The 20,685-nt window shown below is 40.4% G+C and overlaps 1 protein-coding gene across 2 annotated transcripts in view; it reads left to right on the forward strand.

The window, feature by feature from the left end:
* Window positions 1-20,685, forward strand: part of gpc6a (glypican 6a) — a 168,105-nt gene that overhangs the window by 57,198 nt on the left and 90,222 nt on the right. The window lies entirely within an intron of this gene.

The raw sequence follows: 20,685 nt of genomic DNA on the forward strand, positions 1-20,685 counted from the left end.
GTCTGGCTGAAGATAAAGAGCATCTTGACTGACAGTCTGTATTTGCCATGCTGTCTGAGAGACTTCAGAGGCCGCCGAGGAGTCGCAGTCCCAGACCTCAATCCTGCAGCCCTGATAAGCTGGACTCTCGCTGCAGGACTCGGGCGGACCGTCTCTCTCTCTCACCAGACCGGCTCATGGCACGACAGAGCGGCAGCCACAGGGAAGATGCTGGCAGTCCTTCTGTCTTAGTTATCAGATGAACACAGAAAGCAGGCTTCACCACAGACGGACGCCTCTCGAGAGAGGAACACTTTTCAGATGTGACCCTCTTTAGATGAGGAGAGCGTGGAAATGGGAACGGATATCTGGCCACAGCATTGACAGGCTGAAATGATTGGATGCCCAAATTTCTGTTTTTTATTTTCATGTTCGGAGACGAAGACCGTCTTCAGGTGCACGACGGCCTTGAAATGAAAATGCGAAAGCACAACCTCAAAACAAGAAAAAGAACGACAGCACAGCTCACCAAGACACACAAATAGCATTCATTTTATTCTTTAAATAATCCCTTATGTATGAATTCAAATCTGATGATCCGCACAGTTCACGTCATTTTAGTAAGGTCACGAATTTTACATTTATTTTCTTGTTAAATCTCAGCAGTAAAGGTTCCATTTGCATTTTTAGACCTATTTTAAAAGGTCACTTTTTATAATAAGGATTACTCTCTCTGCTGCATTGTGCAAAATAAATGATTAAAAAAACGAAACCATAATTAGTAATAATTACAAGCCGCTTAGTGCTTAGCTGGATTACGGAAGGAAAATCCAGCATTAAAACGACATTACAGCATTAATTACTTTCATTGGGAAAACGGCACCTCACATGAAACCGATGCCAGACGTGTGTTGCGCGTGCGTACTTTTGTGCCGCCGTACAGTAAACAAATCGGAGGTGTTTGAGGACGCCCGCATTATTCCGCGTTATTTCAACAAGCCCGAAGACATGGGAATTGTTTGAGCTTTCCCGCACGGAAGCCAAAGGAAAAAATCAGGAAGACGGTAAAATGTTAATCTGTGTTTGTCTGGAGGGTTTGAGGACTGCGAGAGGTGTTTGGCGTAACCCGGCGTGTCGGGGCTCGGCGGAGACGAGAACGAGATGATAAAATAAACGACTGCTGCTAATTAAAATGAACGAGACGTGAACAGATGGTGTCGTCACAGCTGCTAGCATCTCAGCGCCTGGAGAACCGCACTCGTGTCCCAGTAAATCGAGATTTTTCTGTAGAGAAATGACACAATCCGCCCACAGTTCCTCGCAGAATCAAAGCTCGTGTCACATTGTGATCTTTAACATTTAACAGAAGATTAAGAAGAAGATTTAAGAAGGATGTTGCTCTTTTTTAGCTCAGGAGATTTATTGGAATGATACCATTTATGTATCAGTTTATGGTTCTCCTAAAAAACTCCAATTGTAGAAAAACATAGAGAGTCTGGAGGTGTGAATGAATGTAGATTGTAAAGGTCATATAATCTGGATTTGCGAAATGTTTGAGTTCCTATTGAGATCTTCAATAATATTGACTTTTGATTGCAGACGCGACAAATCTGAGCTCAGTTTGACACATTGTTGACATCTCTCCTCAAATTCTAATATTTGTGAGAAATATCTGAGATGGAAGCCTTTTCATTTGCTCTTCATTTATTCTCATGGATTTTTGTGAGAATTTGAGGTATTAAAATAGATCTCCTTTTCCACTTTTCTTTCGAATAACCTCATAAACGCAGTTATGGTCCAACTGCAGTTTTTGTTAGCTGATCTTGATTTCATTTTAGATGTTTTGTCACTGTTCTGTACTAGTATTATATACGTTTGCACCAAAACGTCAATATAGAAGGCAATTCTCACTATTAACTAGCTGTTGTTAGCATGCCTATTATTGGCATATTGGATGTTTGACTTATAAAGCACATAATCTGCATGAACATACTCTACATCTTTTATCCTGCCCGATACCTTAACCTTACAACTACCTTACTAACTATTAATAAGCAACAAATTAAGAGTTTATTGGGGAAAAAGTCGTAGTTTACTTTTAAATTAAATTTTCATGATCATTTACAACCCCCTGTGTCATCCAAGATGTATATTTATTTGTTTCTTTAGTCGAAAAGTAATTAAAGTTTTTGAGAAAAACATTCCAGGATTTTTTTTTCAAACGGTTGAAGGTCAAAAGGACAGTTTTAGTGTGGCTTCAAAGGGTTTCAAAGGATACCAGAGGATGAATAAGATCTCATCTAGAGAAACTAAAAAGAAAATGATATGCTTTATAAGCACAAATGCTCGCTTTGCTCTGTTCTGCTCTGTTGAAAACGTCACGCTTGACATAGGCGGAAGTACCGAGTCAGTGTTTACAAGTTGAACGTGTAAGTTTTCAACATAATTACGTATTTTGTAATGTCATGAAAGTGCATCGCAGAACAGAGCATTAGTGTTTATAAAACATATCCTTTTTTTTATGACTTATCATTTCGTTAGATAAGACCTTTAATCATCAAAATTTATTTTTGACTAAAACAAATACAAAACCATATTAGATGACATGGGGATGAGTAAATGATCACAAAATGATCATGAACTACTCCTTTAATGGTTTGTTAATAGCAAGAATTGTCCCCTATTTTGAAGTGTTACCAAAATTTCATTTTCATCTGAAAAAAGATTTATTTTACTTAGTTTTTGTAGTGAATGTGGTCAGAGGTTTTCTTATATAACTTCTTTACAACATTCGAGAGCAGCTGTCATTGTGGAATGAAATGATGGAAATCATGAAAATCTCATTGTAATGTTGAACTAGGATCTTCGAGATCACATTCTATAGTCTCCACATCTTTGCCTGTGCTCCTGTGCTTTGATATTTTTGTATTTTTTATACTGGAGTAGACATTGAGTTTCAGAAACCTTGTGCGTAACTACGTATGACTTTATGTGCCCTTTTGGCTTCAAGTAATCATAGTAGAAGACTATAAGCTTCCATTTATAGCTTTGTTAAAGGTCACAACACCTGTAATGCATGTTCACACTCTCGTTGTCTGAGGTTCACTGTTTTACGTTGGATACAACTTGAAGCTACATACTGTAAATCATTTACTCAAAACACTGCAGGCCCTTTCCTTCTCTGACAGACTGAAAGACATTTAAAACGAGATTTCCCAATGAAATATTTATCCAGCGCTTTCCTTCTTCACAACTGATGGGACTTAAAGGATTTTCTTAAAGGAGAGTCAACAGCAAGACAGGATAATATATATATAAATAAAGACAAGGACACTAACCAACTAAACTAAGAAAACAAACACTTGGAACGAACACTAAACTAACACTCACTACTCACGGGGGAAACAGGAAACAGGAAACAACGACTTAGCATAGATGTAGCATACAGCATACAACGTACCAGAACACGTAATCACATTAGCATAAACACATTCAATGCACGAGCAACGAGACAAAGAAACATGAGGAGTCTTTATAGGGGAGGTAATTAACACTAACTATGAAACAGGAGGGTTGGGCAATGACGCGACTTGAGGAGAGTATGGAAGACCGCAAGGGTCAAAAATATCTCTCCTCACACAAAACCATCAGGCAATGCCATGGCTCCACTTGAGACAAGAATAAAACATGACATGGTAGTGGAACCATGACATAAGCCCCCCCTTTAATGAACACCTCCAGGTGTTCATCAAGGGGTCACTAACAAGACAAGACTAACTTAGACAAGGACAAAAACCAGACAGACAAGCTAAACATAACAAGAGGCATACAAGACATGATTACGAAAGGGTTGGGGTGAGATAACAAAAATAACAGACATGGGAGGGGGGGCGGGGGCAAACAAGAAAACACAGGAGGTCCAGAAGGGGGAGGGCTGGGTGGGAAAGTTCCAGCCCTTGGGGACGCGCCAGGGCGCGGAGCCCCAGGGGACTTGACAGGGGTAGTCCTGGGGGGAACTGTCCTAGTCCCCTGCAGGACTGCAGGGCTAGTCCTCGGCTGGAATGCCAGGCTGGACCAGGGCTGGAAGGCCGACTGGATCGTCGGCTGGACAGGGCTTGGTGCTGACGGCGGCTGGGCAGCCGGACTTGACGGCGGCTGGGCAGCCGGACTTGACGGCGGCTGGGCAGCCGGACTTGACGGCGGCTGGGCAGCCGGACTTGACGGCGGCTGGGCAGCCGGACTTGACGGCGGCTGGGCAGCCGGACTTGACGGCGGCTGGGCAGCCGGACTTGACGGCGGCTGGGCAGCCGGACTTGACGGCGGCTGGGCAGCCGGACTTGACGGCGGCTGGGCAGCCGGACTTGACGGCGGCTGGGCAGCCGGACTTGACGGCGGCTGGGCAGCCGGACTTGACGGCGGCTGGGCAGCCGGACTTGACGGCGGCTGGGCAGCCGGACTTGACGGTCTCCTCTGGACCGGGCTTGGTGCCGGTGGCTGGACCGGGCTTGGTGCCGGTGGCTGGACCGGGCTTGGTGCCGGTGGCTGGACCGGGCTTGGTGCCGGTGGCTGGACCGGGCTTGGTGCCGGTGGCTGGACCGGGCTTGGTGCCGGTGGCTGGACCGGGCTTGACTCGGGCGGCTGGGCAGCGACCTCTGGCGGCGGCTGGGCAGCGCTCTCTGACGGCGGCTGGGCAGCGCTCTCTGACGGCGGCTGGGCAGCGCTCTCTGACGGCGGCTGGGCAGCGCTCTCTGACGGCGGCTGGGCAGCGCTCTCTGACGGCGGCTGGGCAGCGCTCTCTGACGGCGGCTGGGCAGCGCTCTCTGACGGCGGCTGGGCAGCGACCTCTGGCGGCTGGGCAGCGACCTCTGGCGGCTGGGCAGCGACCTCTGGCGGCTGGGCAGCGACCTCTGGCGGCTGGGCAGCGACCTCCGGCGGCTGCTGGGCCGGGCTCGCTGCCGGACGGACCGTCACCTTCCCACAGCGCCCCCCCAAAAAATATTTGGGGTTTGACACCACCGGACTCGGGACCACAGGACTCGGGACCACAGGACTCGGGACCACAGGACTCGGGACCACAGGACTCGGGACCACAGGACTCGGGACCACAGGACTCGGGACCACAGGACTCGGGACCACAGGACTCGGGACCACAGGACTCCTGTCTGCCCTCCGTTGTCTCTTCTTCTTCAGCCGAGCCACCCGTCTGGTGGTCGGCTGAAGGAAGGACGTGAAGGGCAAAGCTGGTTCGGGGTTGGAGGCCTCAGAGGAAGACCCCGAAGAAGTTCTCCTCCCCCGCTTGCCACGGAGACCAGATGGTGGCGGTGAAACTGCTGCGGATGAGGCGGAGGGAGCGGTGATGCCCATAACCCCGACCTGCAGGGTACGACCCTCCGGGATAGCGACCAGCGGAGATGGAAAACAGGACTGAACTGGGACCCTGGACTCCGACCTGTTCGTGGCATACCGCCACACGACATCGAAGTCCAGCGGTCTCAGCATCCTCATCTCCGCTGGTGACAGAGGATCCCTGAGGCCGCGGCTGAACAACACCGCCAACTCCTCCTCCCCAAAGACCACCTCCTCTGCGGCATCGAGGAACCTATCAACGTAGGTCCCCAGGTCGTCGTTACCTTGGCGGATACCGCAGAGGTGGCGTGCCTGGCGGGACCGCAAGCAGTTCACCTCGACTGCCTGCTGGGTTCGGTTTGGCTCGTGCATTCTGTCATGAACTCTCATGTGAGACATGGCGTGGGAACCCAGGTGCAGGCAGAGGCAGGAACAAACAAGGAGGTGAAGGGGTTAACAGATTTATTTAACAAATAACAAGACTAACCAAACAGGTAAAACAAAACCCACGAGGGGGAAAACAAGACAGGATAATATATATATAAATAAAGACAAGGACACTAACCAACTAAACTAAGAAAACAAACACTTGGAACGAACACTAAACTAACACTCACTACTCACGGGGGAAACAGGAAACAGGAAACAACGACTTAGCATAGATGTAGCATACAGCATACAACGTACCAGAACACGTAATCACATTAGCATAAACACATTCAATGCACGAGCAACGAGACAAAGAAACATGAGGAGTCTTTATAGGGGAGGTAATTAACACTAACTATGAAACAGGAGGGTTGGGCAATGACGCGACTTGAGGAGAGTATGGAAGACCGCAAGGGTCAAAAATATCTCTCCTCACACAAAACCATCAGGCAATGCCATGGCTCCACTTGAGACAAGAATAAAACATGACATGGTAGTGGAACCATGACAAAAACACCAATACAGTATTTGAAATACATCATATAAATATACATTAAATGCACTGTATAGTGTGCAATATGTGTTGCTCGTACATGTACATTAACTACCTATAGCAAATACAATAGTAAATGTATAGCATATTTACAGTATGTTTAGTACATGGCACATTATGTTCATTACGAATGTGTTTGTACTGTATAGTGTGCATAGCATACGCTGCATAATGTGCATATACAGTATATATTGACTACATACGCACATTGTATTTATCGCAATGTATTTACACTGAATACACACTAAACTGTACAGTATAATGTATAGTAACAAAATGTGCACTGTATATATAGCAGATTATGTACATTATATTTATGTATATGTGTTTGTACTGTATAGTTTGCATGACACTCTGTATAATGTGTTAATTCCTGTACATACTATGTTATGTACAATTTTTACAGTACACTGTGTGTTTGTGTACGCGTGTGTGTACTGTATATATTGTATACAGTATATATTGTATATAGAGCACTGTATTCACACTGTATGCACACTATACCATACAGTTTAATGTTTATACGGTATCATAAATGTATATATACAGTACGTCATGTACACTATAAACAATATATATATATATATATAATACATTTGATACATTACTGTATATGTGGTATATGCGGACATATACAGACACATTGAAAGTACAGCAGGTGTGTGGATGTATTTTCATGTTTAATTGATGTCTGTTCTGCATTTGTAAGTGGAGCTTGTGCTCTTTTTTGCAGAGATTGTAATCATGTACACCCTTTTTTAGGGATTTTTGGATGCTGGTTTGCTGGAAGGCAGTTCATGTCACTGCTTTGGTTTTAAATTGCAGTCTACTTTAATAAAGGTCATGAAGAGACGCTTTAGTTTATAGGGATGTTTTTCTTAAAGGTAACGTGTGTAATTCCTGTCAGCACAACAGAGAATTTTAACATCTAAAAACCTGCTCTCTACATCAGTGTTTTTTTTTTCACTAAAAGCTGTATGTTGAAGGAATATACAGTATACTCACTCATCATGCTATTGGCTCGTGCGGACTGAATTCCCACCTGATGTGTTCTTTCGGGTATTAAAACATCCCGTAAATTGTCAGTTGTCATACACCAGAACGTCAGTTTGTGTCCGTGTGCATCAGTAAAGAGGTTTTTAATACAACGTCTGGGGCATTGATTTGAGTTTGGGACATTGGCAAGACTGTTTGTGTAAACTCCTGTGCCCACCTCCAGTGTACATAATTAGTTACTGTAATTTAATTACTTTTCCCTCGAAAAGTAAAGTAATGGATTACTTTTATTTTTCTGTAATTTAACTACAGTTCTGTTGTAATCAAACTTAATACTGTGTATACAATAGTGTATACAAAAGTTGAACTTTAAAATGCATGAATTAATGTATCTTTCTCACATTTGTAATATTTTAGTATTTAATAAAAGTACTTTACTCTATTTATTTGAATGAATTAAGAGCCTTTTCATGTCTATCATTGAATCACTTAACCAATCAAGGTTGGTAGGATAAAGAAAGTAATTAGTAATTAAATACTTTTTAGAGAGAGTAATTTGTACAGTAATCTAATTACACTTTTGAATATGTAATAAGTAACTAGTAACTCATTACTTTTTCACAGTAACTTGCACAACAATGCCCACCTCCATAAAAGAGTTTCCTGTTGAGAGTAGTGTTCAGAATATCACATCTATATTTTTTTATCAGCATTTAATCTCACGTGTTCATTCTCACACGAATCTGTGTCTCATGCTGCAGTATGACAATAACTATAGATGAGCGTTTGGAATTTTCTTTCCAGCATAAATTAATATTGGTTATTTTTTTTATGTCCGGTGTAGACATGGTGGACATAAGTGAATAGTGGATGACAGAATAGTGTAGAATAACAGACGACTATATCGAGAATTATACAGAGGAACAATATTGTTGTGATCACTTTCAGATTCATTTGAATCGAGCTTAGAATAAACACAACGTTATAATCGGCTGTTGTGGACATTAATAGATTTATCACTATTGTTATCATTATTGTTATCAATCATGGTGTCAAGAGGAATTTTAAAGAGCTTGTTTGATTGTTTACTCAACACATATTTAACACATTAACACATGTTGTCCTTTCACAGTAAACAAGCTTTTAGTATCATAGATCTGAAACAGAGAGATTGAACTCATATACTGATGTCTCTTAAACTGATTCAAACACTGAACTGTCCCAAGAATTTAATTTAATTTCAACATTTGGCTTCTTTGCTTTTGAATCTCTGATATAAAGCTGTGTACAGACTAATGCAAGGTTTGTCGTTTGCATGTGTAATGTGTACCCGCTGAGATTCACTGTCGTGATGGCTGAAATATATCAATGCTGTGCATTATTTCTCTATATGAACAGGTTGTCAGGCGTGACAGATGGGGGATTATAAAATTGTCTCCTATATCAGTGTTGCGAGGGAGTGGTTTCATTTTGTGACCTCATATTCGCTGTCAGCTTAAGTGAGCTATGGTGCCGAGAGGAAGAAAATCGATGTGTTTCAGTGTGTGGCGGGGCAGCTCGTGTGAACGGGACGCTTGTGTAGTGTCGAGGCCTCCACATGGACCACAGATCGAGCAGGTGTGTCAAACGCTTGTAGAGATTCATTCACTTGCTCTGATGAATATGGAAAAGCCGTGTCACCTCATGTTATAGCATAGAGATAGAAGTGTTGTGACCGGACCTGAGGGAAGACATCCTTCACTCATGCTCATATTTGAACGTTCTCATGACTCACAACCAAATCAACAAAATATAGTCTGTATAATGTACGTATAGTATATTGTGACTATATTTTACTGTGCATTCCAATTAATATCAAACAAACTGCAGTTGGTTTATTTAGATTTATGCCATAATAACACATAAACTAACTAACACAATAAAACACAATAAAAACAGGATTTTTTTATAATGAGTTATCTCATTTTGGAACCAAACTCTTCATATTTATATATATATATATATATATATATATATATATATACACTCACATATGTGTGTGTGCGCGCAGTATAGTCTGAATAACATACTCTGTATGATCTGTTTAGTACATTTACATTTACTCATTTAGCAGACGCTTATATATCCAAAGCGACTTACAAATGAGGTAAACACTGAATTCACACCACTCACACACTATACAGTATAACGTTTATACAGTAACATAAATGTATACACTGTTTACAGCACATTATGTACATTATGTGTGTATTTATATGTGTGTGTGCGCATAACACACTCTGTATACTTTGTTTAGTACTGTGAACACTATGTGATGTACAATTTATACACTATACATTGTGTGTGTGTGTGTGTGTCTACATTTGTACAAACACACTGTATATGCTGTATATATTGTATTCAGTATATATTGTTCTTATAGGGCATTGTATTCACACTGTACAGTATAGTGTAATGTATTTGTGACCCTGGATGACAAAACCAGTCTTCTGAGTCAATTTTGCGACTATTTCATTATCATATCAGTGGTTAGTGTGGCGAAAAAAATGCCATCGTTGAATTTCTTTGTGATCATTTAGTGAAATTGAGAAATGCTTTATAGGTTATTATTTAAAGTTCTATAACAATATTCATATATTGGCTTCATGTTAAATTCGTTTTTAATTCCATTAGACGTATTTGTTTTTGTGGTGTCATTAAATCATAATTTACCCCTTTCACGTCTCTTTCCAGGGGTTCACCAGTTTTATCACATGAATCACTGTTAAAGCCGGCAGTAATGCGACACATCTGCAGAGCCGTGCGTTTTCGCTCGAAAGCCGAGGATCCTGCAGACGTCTGCGGTCTGATCACAATGCACATCCTCATCAGTCATCACTTAACCAAAACCAAAGCACGGGTCCACACTCAGCCATCGCTCATGTGGCTGACACCGGTCCCGCCGTCTCATTTATTATCATCAACACCGCCACAGGCCGCATTCTTAAACAACTTCTTCTCACGTTCACACATTGTTGAATATTGTTATGAATGAGCTTTTGATGGATTTGATAATAATTGGGCCACAACACATTTTTTCGCTGGGTGGCCAAAACCGATACTTTAGGAATAGGAAAATACCTTTTTATTTACACCGAGCATCTGTGACCATCATTTACTTTTTTATAGTCACCAGATGTCACATTGCAGGACACCTTCAGGAAAAAAGAACTGTGGTTTTGCTATAGTACGACTGTAGTTTTACTCCTGTTGGAAGTCAATGAGCTGGTCCTCATTTATTTTCATAACAGTTCTTTGGAAGTTTACCTTTTGTGTTTCGCACATAAAAAAGTGAGTTTGTTTAGACACAAGGACGAATACCTGATGACAGAATATTCATGAGCGGTTGAAGTGTTTCTTTAGGTTCCTGTTTTGCATATTTCAGCCTTTTGGTCATTAGCGAATCTGTTGTTAGCAGTAAACATCTACTGTAGGCAGCATTTATTTAGAGAGAAGAATAATAAACAGTCTGTGTCCCTGAAGACCGCCCATCCGGCTCTTATATCCACACACGCACGCAGCGCGATGGCACCTGTAACAAGAGAGACGGGATTTAAATATTTGGCAAGCGTTGAATACAAACACATGTCATTTCTTCTTCAGGTAACGAATCACTGGTTGCATACAAACAGCAACACAACAGAAGTGAGTCTTAACACTTTGGCAATGTCTGGTGTTGTGTGACTTTACTCTTAATGAGGGTGAAAGCAGTGCTGCCAACTTTTGACTTCAGCTCGGAGTGTGATTTTTTGGTCCCGAGGGTGGCGCCTCATGTTGTGGAGGAACTGCAGAGGGTATGGGATGGCGGAAAGTTGAAAAACAACAACAACGACATGAAAACCTCGCATTAGAAGTATTGTGATTGTCAGAAGAGTTTATAACATAATTTCATTACTTTCATTCGTTTTAGGTGGAACTGTCCCTTTAAATTTAGACAAGAGCTGCTTTTCAATTCTAAGGCTGCGTTCTCCAGAGGTCACATCTGTGTACCGCCTTTCAGTTAAAATATTATTGCGAAATTAACATTTCTTTCACTTAGATCCCAATCATTATAGTTTCATTCTTACCTTGAAACGTAACGATTGCTTTCTGAAATAAAACCTGAAATTACGATGTATGTGCCCAACAAACCATTATTTTAGTCCTGCTTAGCTTAGTGTTCAGACTTGTATTTTAACAGCGAACCTAAATATATGGAACCTAACAGCGTACGTGTAATGTCACAACGTGATTGGATTATGATTTATATTTTAAAACAGAACTTACCAGACATGGAAATGGTTGACGTGTATGACTGCGCATATGAGGGTGTTTTTAGCACGCCAGTAACTTGTGAAGACCTCATGAAGTGATTAAAGTAGTCAAAACGGCCCCAGGAATTCCTCCATTACATGCGCATGCACAGATCTAATAAACACTCCTTTCACATGACCAAATCGTTAAATTTTCGTGTTGTGTATTGTAATCACTTCCTGGTTTTGGTTCGGTTTGATGCCTTTGGTCCGTTTTGCATTCATATTTCAATGGAACAATGCCAGAGTTTTTATGTGGACTAAGACCGGTCTCAGTCTGCTTGTTTGGTGTGCACCAGGGTTCGGGTGGCAGCGTTCACACTTACGCAAATAAACCACTCTAACATAGCAATCACACCAGAGTTTGTTTTAATCGAACCAAACATGGCAAATGTGAACACACCCTAACTGATGGATGGATGGCCAAACTGACTGACTGACATACAGCTACAGATAGTCGAAAAGATATTAGATAGATGAAAATAGAGGAAAGACGAAAAGAAAGAAAGGAAACTATGAAGAAAAAGAAGGTAAGAAAGATGGAAATAAAAAAGGAAGATAAAGAAAAGGAATATGGAAAAAGATTGAAATAGGACTAAAGAAACGAATGGAGGAAAGTAAGAATGATAGAAGCAAGGAAAGCAATAAAGATGCAGATATGTTTTTTTTTACAACACAGCCTCATTGTCACATTATCGCCATTTTACTGCCCATACCACGATATACTGTGGTAAAATGTGCAGGAGTCATTACGTGGTGACTTCTGTATGCTGTGTTATTTTAAGGAACGACTCAGTGCTGTTTTCTTCTCTTACAATATTAACATCATATGCAAACCCACACAGACGCTGTGGCATCAGTAGCAGTCGTGGCATTTGACTGCTTATCTCAGTGCGCTGGGTGATCAGTGAGCAAGAGCCACACACACACATGCGAACACGCACGCACGCCCATGAGGAAAAACACAACATAATGAGGCACATATCGCATGTCACGCTAATTTAATTACAGTGAATTCAGGCTGTTCGCGGGAGGCCTAAATAGAGCCAGTGACTGTCAGCGGCCCAGTTTGTGTCTTCTCATCACCACACACACACACTCCTCCTCATGACAGTCTGTTTATTACACTCACTGCTGCTGCTATTCTCAGGACTCTGGTATCAGATGCTTCATTTTCTGTCTGATCATTCCCTGTATTCGGTTGTGTTGGTGTCGAGTGACTCAAGAAAAATGAGATCCACATCGTCCCTGCCTGCTTTAATACACAGAAAACAAAATGTGCTGCCTTATAAAACATTCACATTTATCAGATGCTTTATTAACAGAGATATTAATTGGCTGCAAAGTAACTTCAACTTATTAGACATTAGGGCTGTGTGCTGTTAGGGTACGATCACACAGAACGCGCTTTTCATGTTTGAAAACACGAGGCGCACCGTGCAGCTCTTTTGGTGAAAAGAGAAGCCCGCTGCGTTTTTAAGTTGCTCGGTAACCCAAATAAAGCCACAACAAGTTTTTCCTCCAAGCATCCGTTGCCACAAGGGAAGCCCCGCCTCTCCACTCATTCGATTGGACAATGGATAAAAACGCACATGACGTCAAGCGCATTTTTTTGCTCAGCGTTATGTTTTTTTCAACTTCGGGCACTCAGAGCGAGGCGCACGGCACGCATAAGCAGCGCGCAAAATGTTCCCTGCCAACTAAAAATCAATTCAAAAGTCTCACAGCAAAAGACGCGTTCTGTCTGATCAGGCCCTTACAGTGTTTTCCGTATAAAAAAAAAAATCCAGTTAAAACCAAAGAACACTTTTTATAGATAATAGATGCGTTTTAAAGTTATAAAAAAGGTTAGATTTGAATTAAATTGAAAGTACTCAATAGAATACTTTACAAAATAGTCGACTCATTGATCACATCATTTCTTTAATTTCGGTAATATCAAACATGATTGTATGACACGATATTTAAATGATCATCTTGGTCATCTTAAGTCAAAATTGAGCACTGTTATGAGTATTCTTTCTCAGTAGACAACAGAAAATAATGTTAAACGATAGAGAAATGGCTATTTCAGAATTATTTTAACTAGTTTCATACTTCTTATTATCTTTTTTTTAAATCACACTTCTCCTGTCATGTGTGTCTTTAACGCAAACAGGGTGTGTGTTTCGTGTCAGACCTGCGCCTTAGCAGGATAAACTTGAAAACATTCAAAATTTTATTCAACACAAGGCTTTAGTGCCCTTCATACACAAAACTTCTTTCTGATATATGACTGTAGAGATCACCGGCTCGCTCAGTTTCGTCCATTATTAATGAAACATTTTTAAACAGGTCTCTAAGAATGAACAAGTTATGAAATATAATACCTGTACACTCACTTGGCAAGGCTCATAACAGGGCGAGAGGGTGAGAGAGGCCGTCTTTAGTATTTAAATTGCGTTTTTCACGCTAAAGTATTAGCCGATGAAGCGTAGAAAGGTCACCCTGAACATTCATTTTAATTATTCATCCTAATTATGTCTGAATGGAGTCGGGGTAATTTCACTGTATCTCACACTGATAGGTGAAACGGAGGAAATTGATTTGAATGGTCTAAATGGGCTTAAAATGTAGAATCCAGCACAGAGGAGCAATAAAGAAGTGTAAGGTGACACAAATAAATCCCTTCAAACAGCATTATTCTCTTTGTGACTCACGTAATCAAATTTGCAGAAATGAACATCATTCCCGCTTTGTGGATTATGCTTTATATGGCGGTGGAAAGCTTATTGGAATTTTTCAAGGTGCAAAGCTATGAACAATCTGTTTTGTGCGGCCTTATGTGTTCGGAAAATTCCTCTTTAAAATTGAAAGAGTTATTACAGTTATTACTGCAATACTAGTTAATAAAACTCTTTCCCACGTTTTCTAATATGGATAGATAATTACATGAGTGATGTCATACAGCACTATTAACAGTGCTCATGTTAAAAGAAAGAAATTAAAACAAACCTAATGTACTGCATTTCATTTTTTCTTACATGACAAATACTGCGGTATACTTCTGTATTTACTTTAGTAAACTGATGTAGGTTGATAAATGTAAGTGTACTTTAATGTGTGCTAAATTACTGTAGTATACTTTACTATAGTAAACTGTATTAAATTGTAGTATACTGTAGTATATCGTACTGATTACTGCACTCTGCAGAGCTGAGTGCATAGGGCCCCGCTGCCACTAGGGGGCCCCCAAGATCCCATAAAATTACAACCTATTTTGTGAAATAACTGACTAAACACAACAATGTGACATCAAAAAAAGTGGCCAATCAAATGAAATGATGCAGAGCTACTGTCACTAATTCAGCTATTCAGCGAGATGCTTCAGTTTTAAAGTTGAAAGAGTGCTGTGCAACACACAACATACTGTAAGTGACTAAAACATTCAATATTTGTGTGATATTGAATGTGTTAAGTGTTGAATTGGGTGTGTAAGATGTGTTCGTAAATAATCAAACATTGATGATAGTCGATCGTACTGGGGGCACAGGGAGAACACAAATAAAATTCTGCGTAGGGCCCTGTAAAGGCTTGCACCGGCCCTGGCACTCTGGTAATGGGTAATACAGTTTTCAGTAGTATGAACTAGTGAATTGATAAACTGTAGTACTCTGGTATACTTCAATATTTACTATGAAAAGAAAAGTTTACTATAGTAAATACTACAGTATTTTTTCATGTGTGTCGGTGTATCATGTTTACTGTTGAAGAGATGGATTTTGTTTGGTGGATGATAAAACCACCTAGCAACAGTATACTGTAACGATGCCCTAGCAACCATCTCCTTGTAACCACTGCCCACATTTCTTCTTATAGTGTAAAATCTAGTTATTGTACTTTACATTACGCTTAAGAGCTTTGTCATTTGTACTGAGCAAAATTTTGCATTTTATGTACTACTTAAATTCTTATCCTGGGGCTGCCTTCATTACACGATGGCTTATACATGAGTGAACGACATCCATGAGAATCATTCTGTAGTGTTTTCAGCAAATCTTTTGTGGGCCTATACATCTCTGTAATGTTTTTCACAAGTGCGCCGGACGTGGGATCTGTCGCCCAGTTCTCTAATATGTCTTCCTTTGGCACATTTGCATGTTTATTAAATAAGAAAAGGTGTGATTAGTTTGCTTAGTTTATTTTACAGCTCAGACCTCTCAGACATGTTGCTATGGTGATTGCTGAAAAAGCCTTGGACGATGTCACTTTATGATAAACACAAAGGAGTTGGATCATCTCTTGAGTTTCTTATAAGCTCTATTACTACGGTATACGTACGGTTTTGTTGGAGCTGTCATTGAAATTGCTTTTCTCTAATATAGTCAAACCACGATAACCACAAAGTAACTTTGATTTTGGGTGTAAAATGATTCTCTGTTCTCGTGAAATGCCAATAGGGAAAATGTGAACTTCAGTTACTTCAGTAGGTGTATTTTAGGATGAAGTACATTTTGTCTCATTTCAGGGTGGCTGCAGGTATAAAGATCGGTAAATGGGACAACACTGTTGAGATGTCTAGATCATGTTATTGCCGAGTTGACGCCATTGATTCTCAGAGAGATGACTGGATGGCTCGTTGTTCACATCAGATATTGAAATATAGATCCGTGAGTGGAAAAAATTCACATGAAAATCCAACAGAGCAATATAGAACCGAGAGAATCAGTTAAACTTGAACAGAAATGAAGGTTTGTTTTTCCTACCACATTTACATTTTCTTTTAAGCATGTAGGCCTGACTGAAATGAGGGAACAAACAAACAAATTTTACAAAAGAGTAAAGGTCATTTTAATTCACGATAGAAAAGTTTGTTTGGATGTTTGGAAAAACAAGAACTTGTTGAACAAAGAAGACTTTGCACTTATGTGGTGGTCTTGTATGTTTGTCATGACGTTCTCTTTAAGAGCATCCGATCGTTCTTTGTCTGTCAATCATTGTAATGGTTGATGGTTTGTGATGTGCGGATCGATAACCACAGTCTCCTTCAGCGATCACAGCGTTACACAGACTCCACGACCTCCGTCAGATTTTTACAGCCCACAGACAGCGGGAAATGAACAAAGAGGTTTTACGAGGTTATTACAGCGAGTATGGCCACAGGGTTAGTTGTGCTTTAAAGTGGAGCGTGAATGGCAGGGTTTTCCTCTGATGAATTATGCATTCACGGCTGGACTGCCGTCACTTATCCTTTAGAGTAAATACATGACCGCGTGATGCCGATCACTGGGTTTATTATGCCATAATCATTCCTTTATACTTTCTGAATTTCATTGTGTTTTCTTCAATGGTGACTGCAGGTTTGAACTTTGGCAATTTTGAAATTTTAGGTGACAGTTTTCAGATTTGATGTGTTGTGTAGTTAAACTTATATATGCTGTGATCATCAACGCAAATAATAGTTCTATGCAAATATCTCGATACAGTTACAAATGAACCTTTTGTTTTATAACAGTAACATGTTTACTATGACCATGTATTAACCATGGTTTTGCTACAGAAACTATGATATTAAAAGTAAAACTGTGGTTGATATCATTCTGCCAGAAAACCATAGTTACCACACTTTTACTATAGTAAAACCCTTTTTCAGTTTCCTGAGGTTGTCCTGCAATGTAACATGCTTCATTTCATCTAAAACTAGATAACTAGTTATAGGTATACAAATCTGCCCAAAAAAAACATGTCTAGTCCACTTTAACTATAGTAACACCATGGTACATTTTCACAAGGAATATAGTGTTGTAATAAGCTGTTACCATATGTGCCGTAATATGTACTCAATATTTTACTCTTTCTAGTATTTTGTAAATGTGCCATGCTAGTATCGCAGTTTTTTTATCTTATTTTGGGTTACCACCAAAATAAATGTAGGCTACTATACGTTAGCATGGATTTTTTTTTAAATATCTTCTTTGAAATACTGATCTTTGTGTAGTTGACATGAGGATATCTGAACCCACGTGTGCAGACCAAGGGCCCTATTTTAGCAATCTAAGCGCATGGTCTAAAGCAGGAGTCTTCAGCCGGGGGTCGGCAGCCCATTGGGGGTCCGAGGTGGAACTGCAAGGGGTCCTCTAATCACTGTTTCCCGTCAGCCAACATTTTGTTGAAAATGTAAAGCATGGGTACAGAAATATAACAACCAATGTTCTCTTTAAGCTGCGCACATGCGGGGCCACACGGACTCACTGAAGTGACCGCGTATTGCAATTTTAACCTGCGTGTGTGCAGACAATAACATCAACAACTCCCTTGCGATGAAAGTACGCATGAAAGGAGTTGCGTGCAAATAAAGTGCATTCTCATATGTTTCTGAACTTCTGTTCCACTTTGTTAAAACTATAAAGCACTAATTTGACAGCCAAATGACACCACACCGCTTCTGCATTGTAAACTCTGACAGAACTATCGTATGTGTTTAAAATCAATGAAACGCGCACTTATGGTGACCGTCAAATAAATTTCCCTGAGAATAATGCAGACTTGTTTCATCATGTTGCTCTCCTTAGTCTGATATGATGCTCTGCAGAAATAAGCATAGTTTGCAAGAGCTAAGACAGTTTTTTTCTAGTTTCTGCATATATAATGTCTTTTAAACTCTTTGTCGCCGTGTTATGTTGTGTTGATGTGTTTGAGTAGTTTCAGGATTATAATCTCAGACGGCTGTGATATAACGGAGTGCTGATGTGATTGTATGTGACGTGTAGGTAATGGCCTTTCAAATTATTTTCCCCACTCTCAATTAACTGCCGTGAGGCTCAATTAATTGCACTCCGTGGGGCTGTTCACCTCCGTCTAAAGCTGCACCTCCTGGACCTGTTCTCATATTCAGAGACGTCACCCATAGAGACGCTTCACGCAAGACTTTGGGGATTTATTGAGCGAAACGCCACTTTTATGACTTAAATTCAGTGACCCTCGATCGGAAAACCAATGAGGTTTAGGTTCTGGACTGATATTCTTAAAACATTAAAACTGTATTCAAAGTTCGTCTGTGTGTCTGGCAATAAAACTGTAAATGTGTGCAGCTTTATTTGATGTTTTGATTTCCACATATCTTCCAGATATCTTTAAGACACAGATTCACACATATTTAAGGGATTTCCGAGGTGGGATGTCTGAGATGTTGAGTGGTTTTAAATGGAAGTCTGTCTGTAAAACAGATGTAACACGACCGTTTCAACATTTAAAGAGTTTTGAGGTGCAGACAGAATTGACCTCAAGCTTGTTAAGGATTCAGACGATACGCGGCGGAATTGATCAGATCATGGAGGCGAGAGAGAAAGCCTATAAAAGTTTCAGCGTCTCTGAGTCTTTGTTTCTGTAGAGAGCATTTTCATAATTCAGCTCTTCATTTACTCGTCCTTTTTCATGTTACAGAAAGTGTTGGCGGCAGAGAGAGAGAGAGAGAGATATACTGTCGACCTGGAACGGTTATATTACACATCACATAAAAGTAAATCTGAATGTGGAGGCTGATATATAATTCAACACACCACCATCATTCATTATTTGGCCCTCAAGGATGCGGGTGATTCCAGTGAAATACATTGAAATATTCACTGCTTCTCATTCCTGTATAGGGAGTGGCCGGCTAAATAAATAAAAACCTGACGAATCGTGAGGACATATTTTAATCATAATGTCAATATATTTTCCGGCACGTCATTTTCCCAAACATTTTCAAACTGGTCTAAAAAAGTGAATCGAGCGCAGTCGGTAACACGGAAAATGTCACTTATTTAAAATGGAAATATTCAGAACTCAGTGAGAGTCACAGAAAATTGGTAAATTGGATATATCCCACTTGGATATATATTTGGATATTGAAACAGAAATGATCCTCAGGTGGACCTTTTTAAGAACGTTGAAATGAGTGTGTTGAAATTGTGGGAATTTGATCAAATGTCATGTGGAATGATATATTTTCTCTTGAAGGCTGGCAAACCTCACAGTGGAACGATTGTTTTAAGAGCACATAGCAAAGTTTAAGTCTACACGATTCTTTTCCAACCTATTTGACCAATCGACAATTTTGTGTTCATTTGTTTGTACAACACAAATGTACAAAAACATGCTGAAATGATGCCCCATTCCTAAACCCCATTGTAACCAGGACAACAGCAGATCATACTTAACATACTAAACTTATCTAAACACGTCATATGTGTCTCAGGTGATGTCAGGTATATCTTATAAACGTCTCTCTTTCAAACAATTACTTTTAAGTGTGACTCCATCACATTCTAGGCTTGTCCTTGACACTCTTTTAGAAATAATAATAAAAGACTGTGTGCGCTGGACGGAAAGGCTCGGGGCCTGTTATTACTTAAATAAATGTGGGGGTAATCACGGGTCAGTCGACTGCAGAGAAACTAGACTATGAAACCAGGGACTCGTCCATATACCTGCTCTACATCTTTCATTATGTCTCATAATATGTGTGAGTTTTCATTAGTCTTACACAGCCATCCATAAAAGACGCACACATACTTTACATGTGTGTGTGTATCACCTGAACCATAGTTTTACTATAAACAAGTGTAGCAATCGTGTTTTTGGCAGATTGATGGATCATTTGTGTGAACACAGTTTTACTACTAAAGCGAAACTATAGTGTTTGATTTCTTTAATGCGCCATTGTTTGTTCTAGATGTTAATTTTGATGCATTTGTTTAAAAGAGATCCGATGTTGATATGATCTGAAAGATTTCTCATCAAAGTAGCGAACAATCCGTGCGATGCTTTACTCGTTCATTTCACATCTGTTTTCCCTCACTGCACGTCGTTTTGTCTCCGCGGGAGTCTTAGGAGATACTTCATTAATGAAAGTCGACTCTTTATGGTGCGTGATGCTTGCGTTGGACTGCGTGGGTTGAAGGTTGTTAGATTGTGTGTTTGCTTGATTTACTTCATTGTAATTATGTGAAGGGTAGAGCAGCTTTCTGCCGCTGGTAGTAAATATGTTGTTTAACATCATCAATAACCTCCATCAGTGCGATGAGATGC

The sequence above is a fragment of the Triplophysa dalaica genome, chromosome 2 (assembly GCF_015846415.1).
Source record: "Triplophysa dalaica isolate WHDGS20190420 chromosome 2, ASM1584641v1, whole genome shotgun sequence".
NCBI lineage: Eukaryota > Metazoa > Chordata > Actinopteri > Cypriniformes > Nemacheilidae > Triplophysa > Triplophysa dalaica.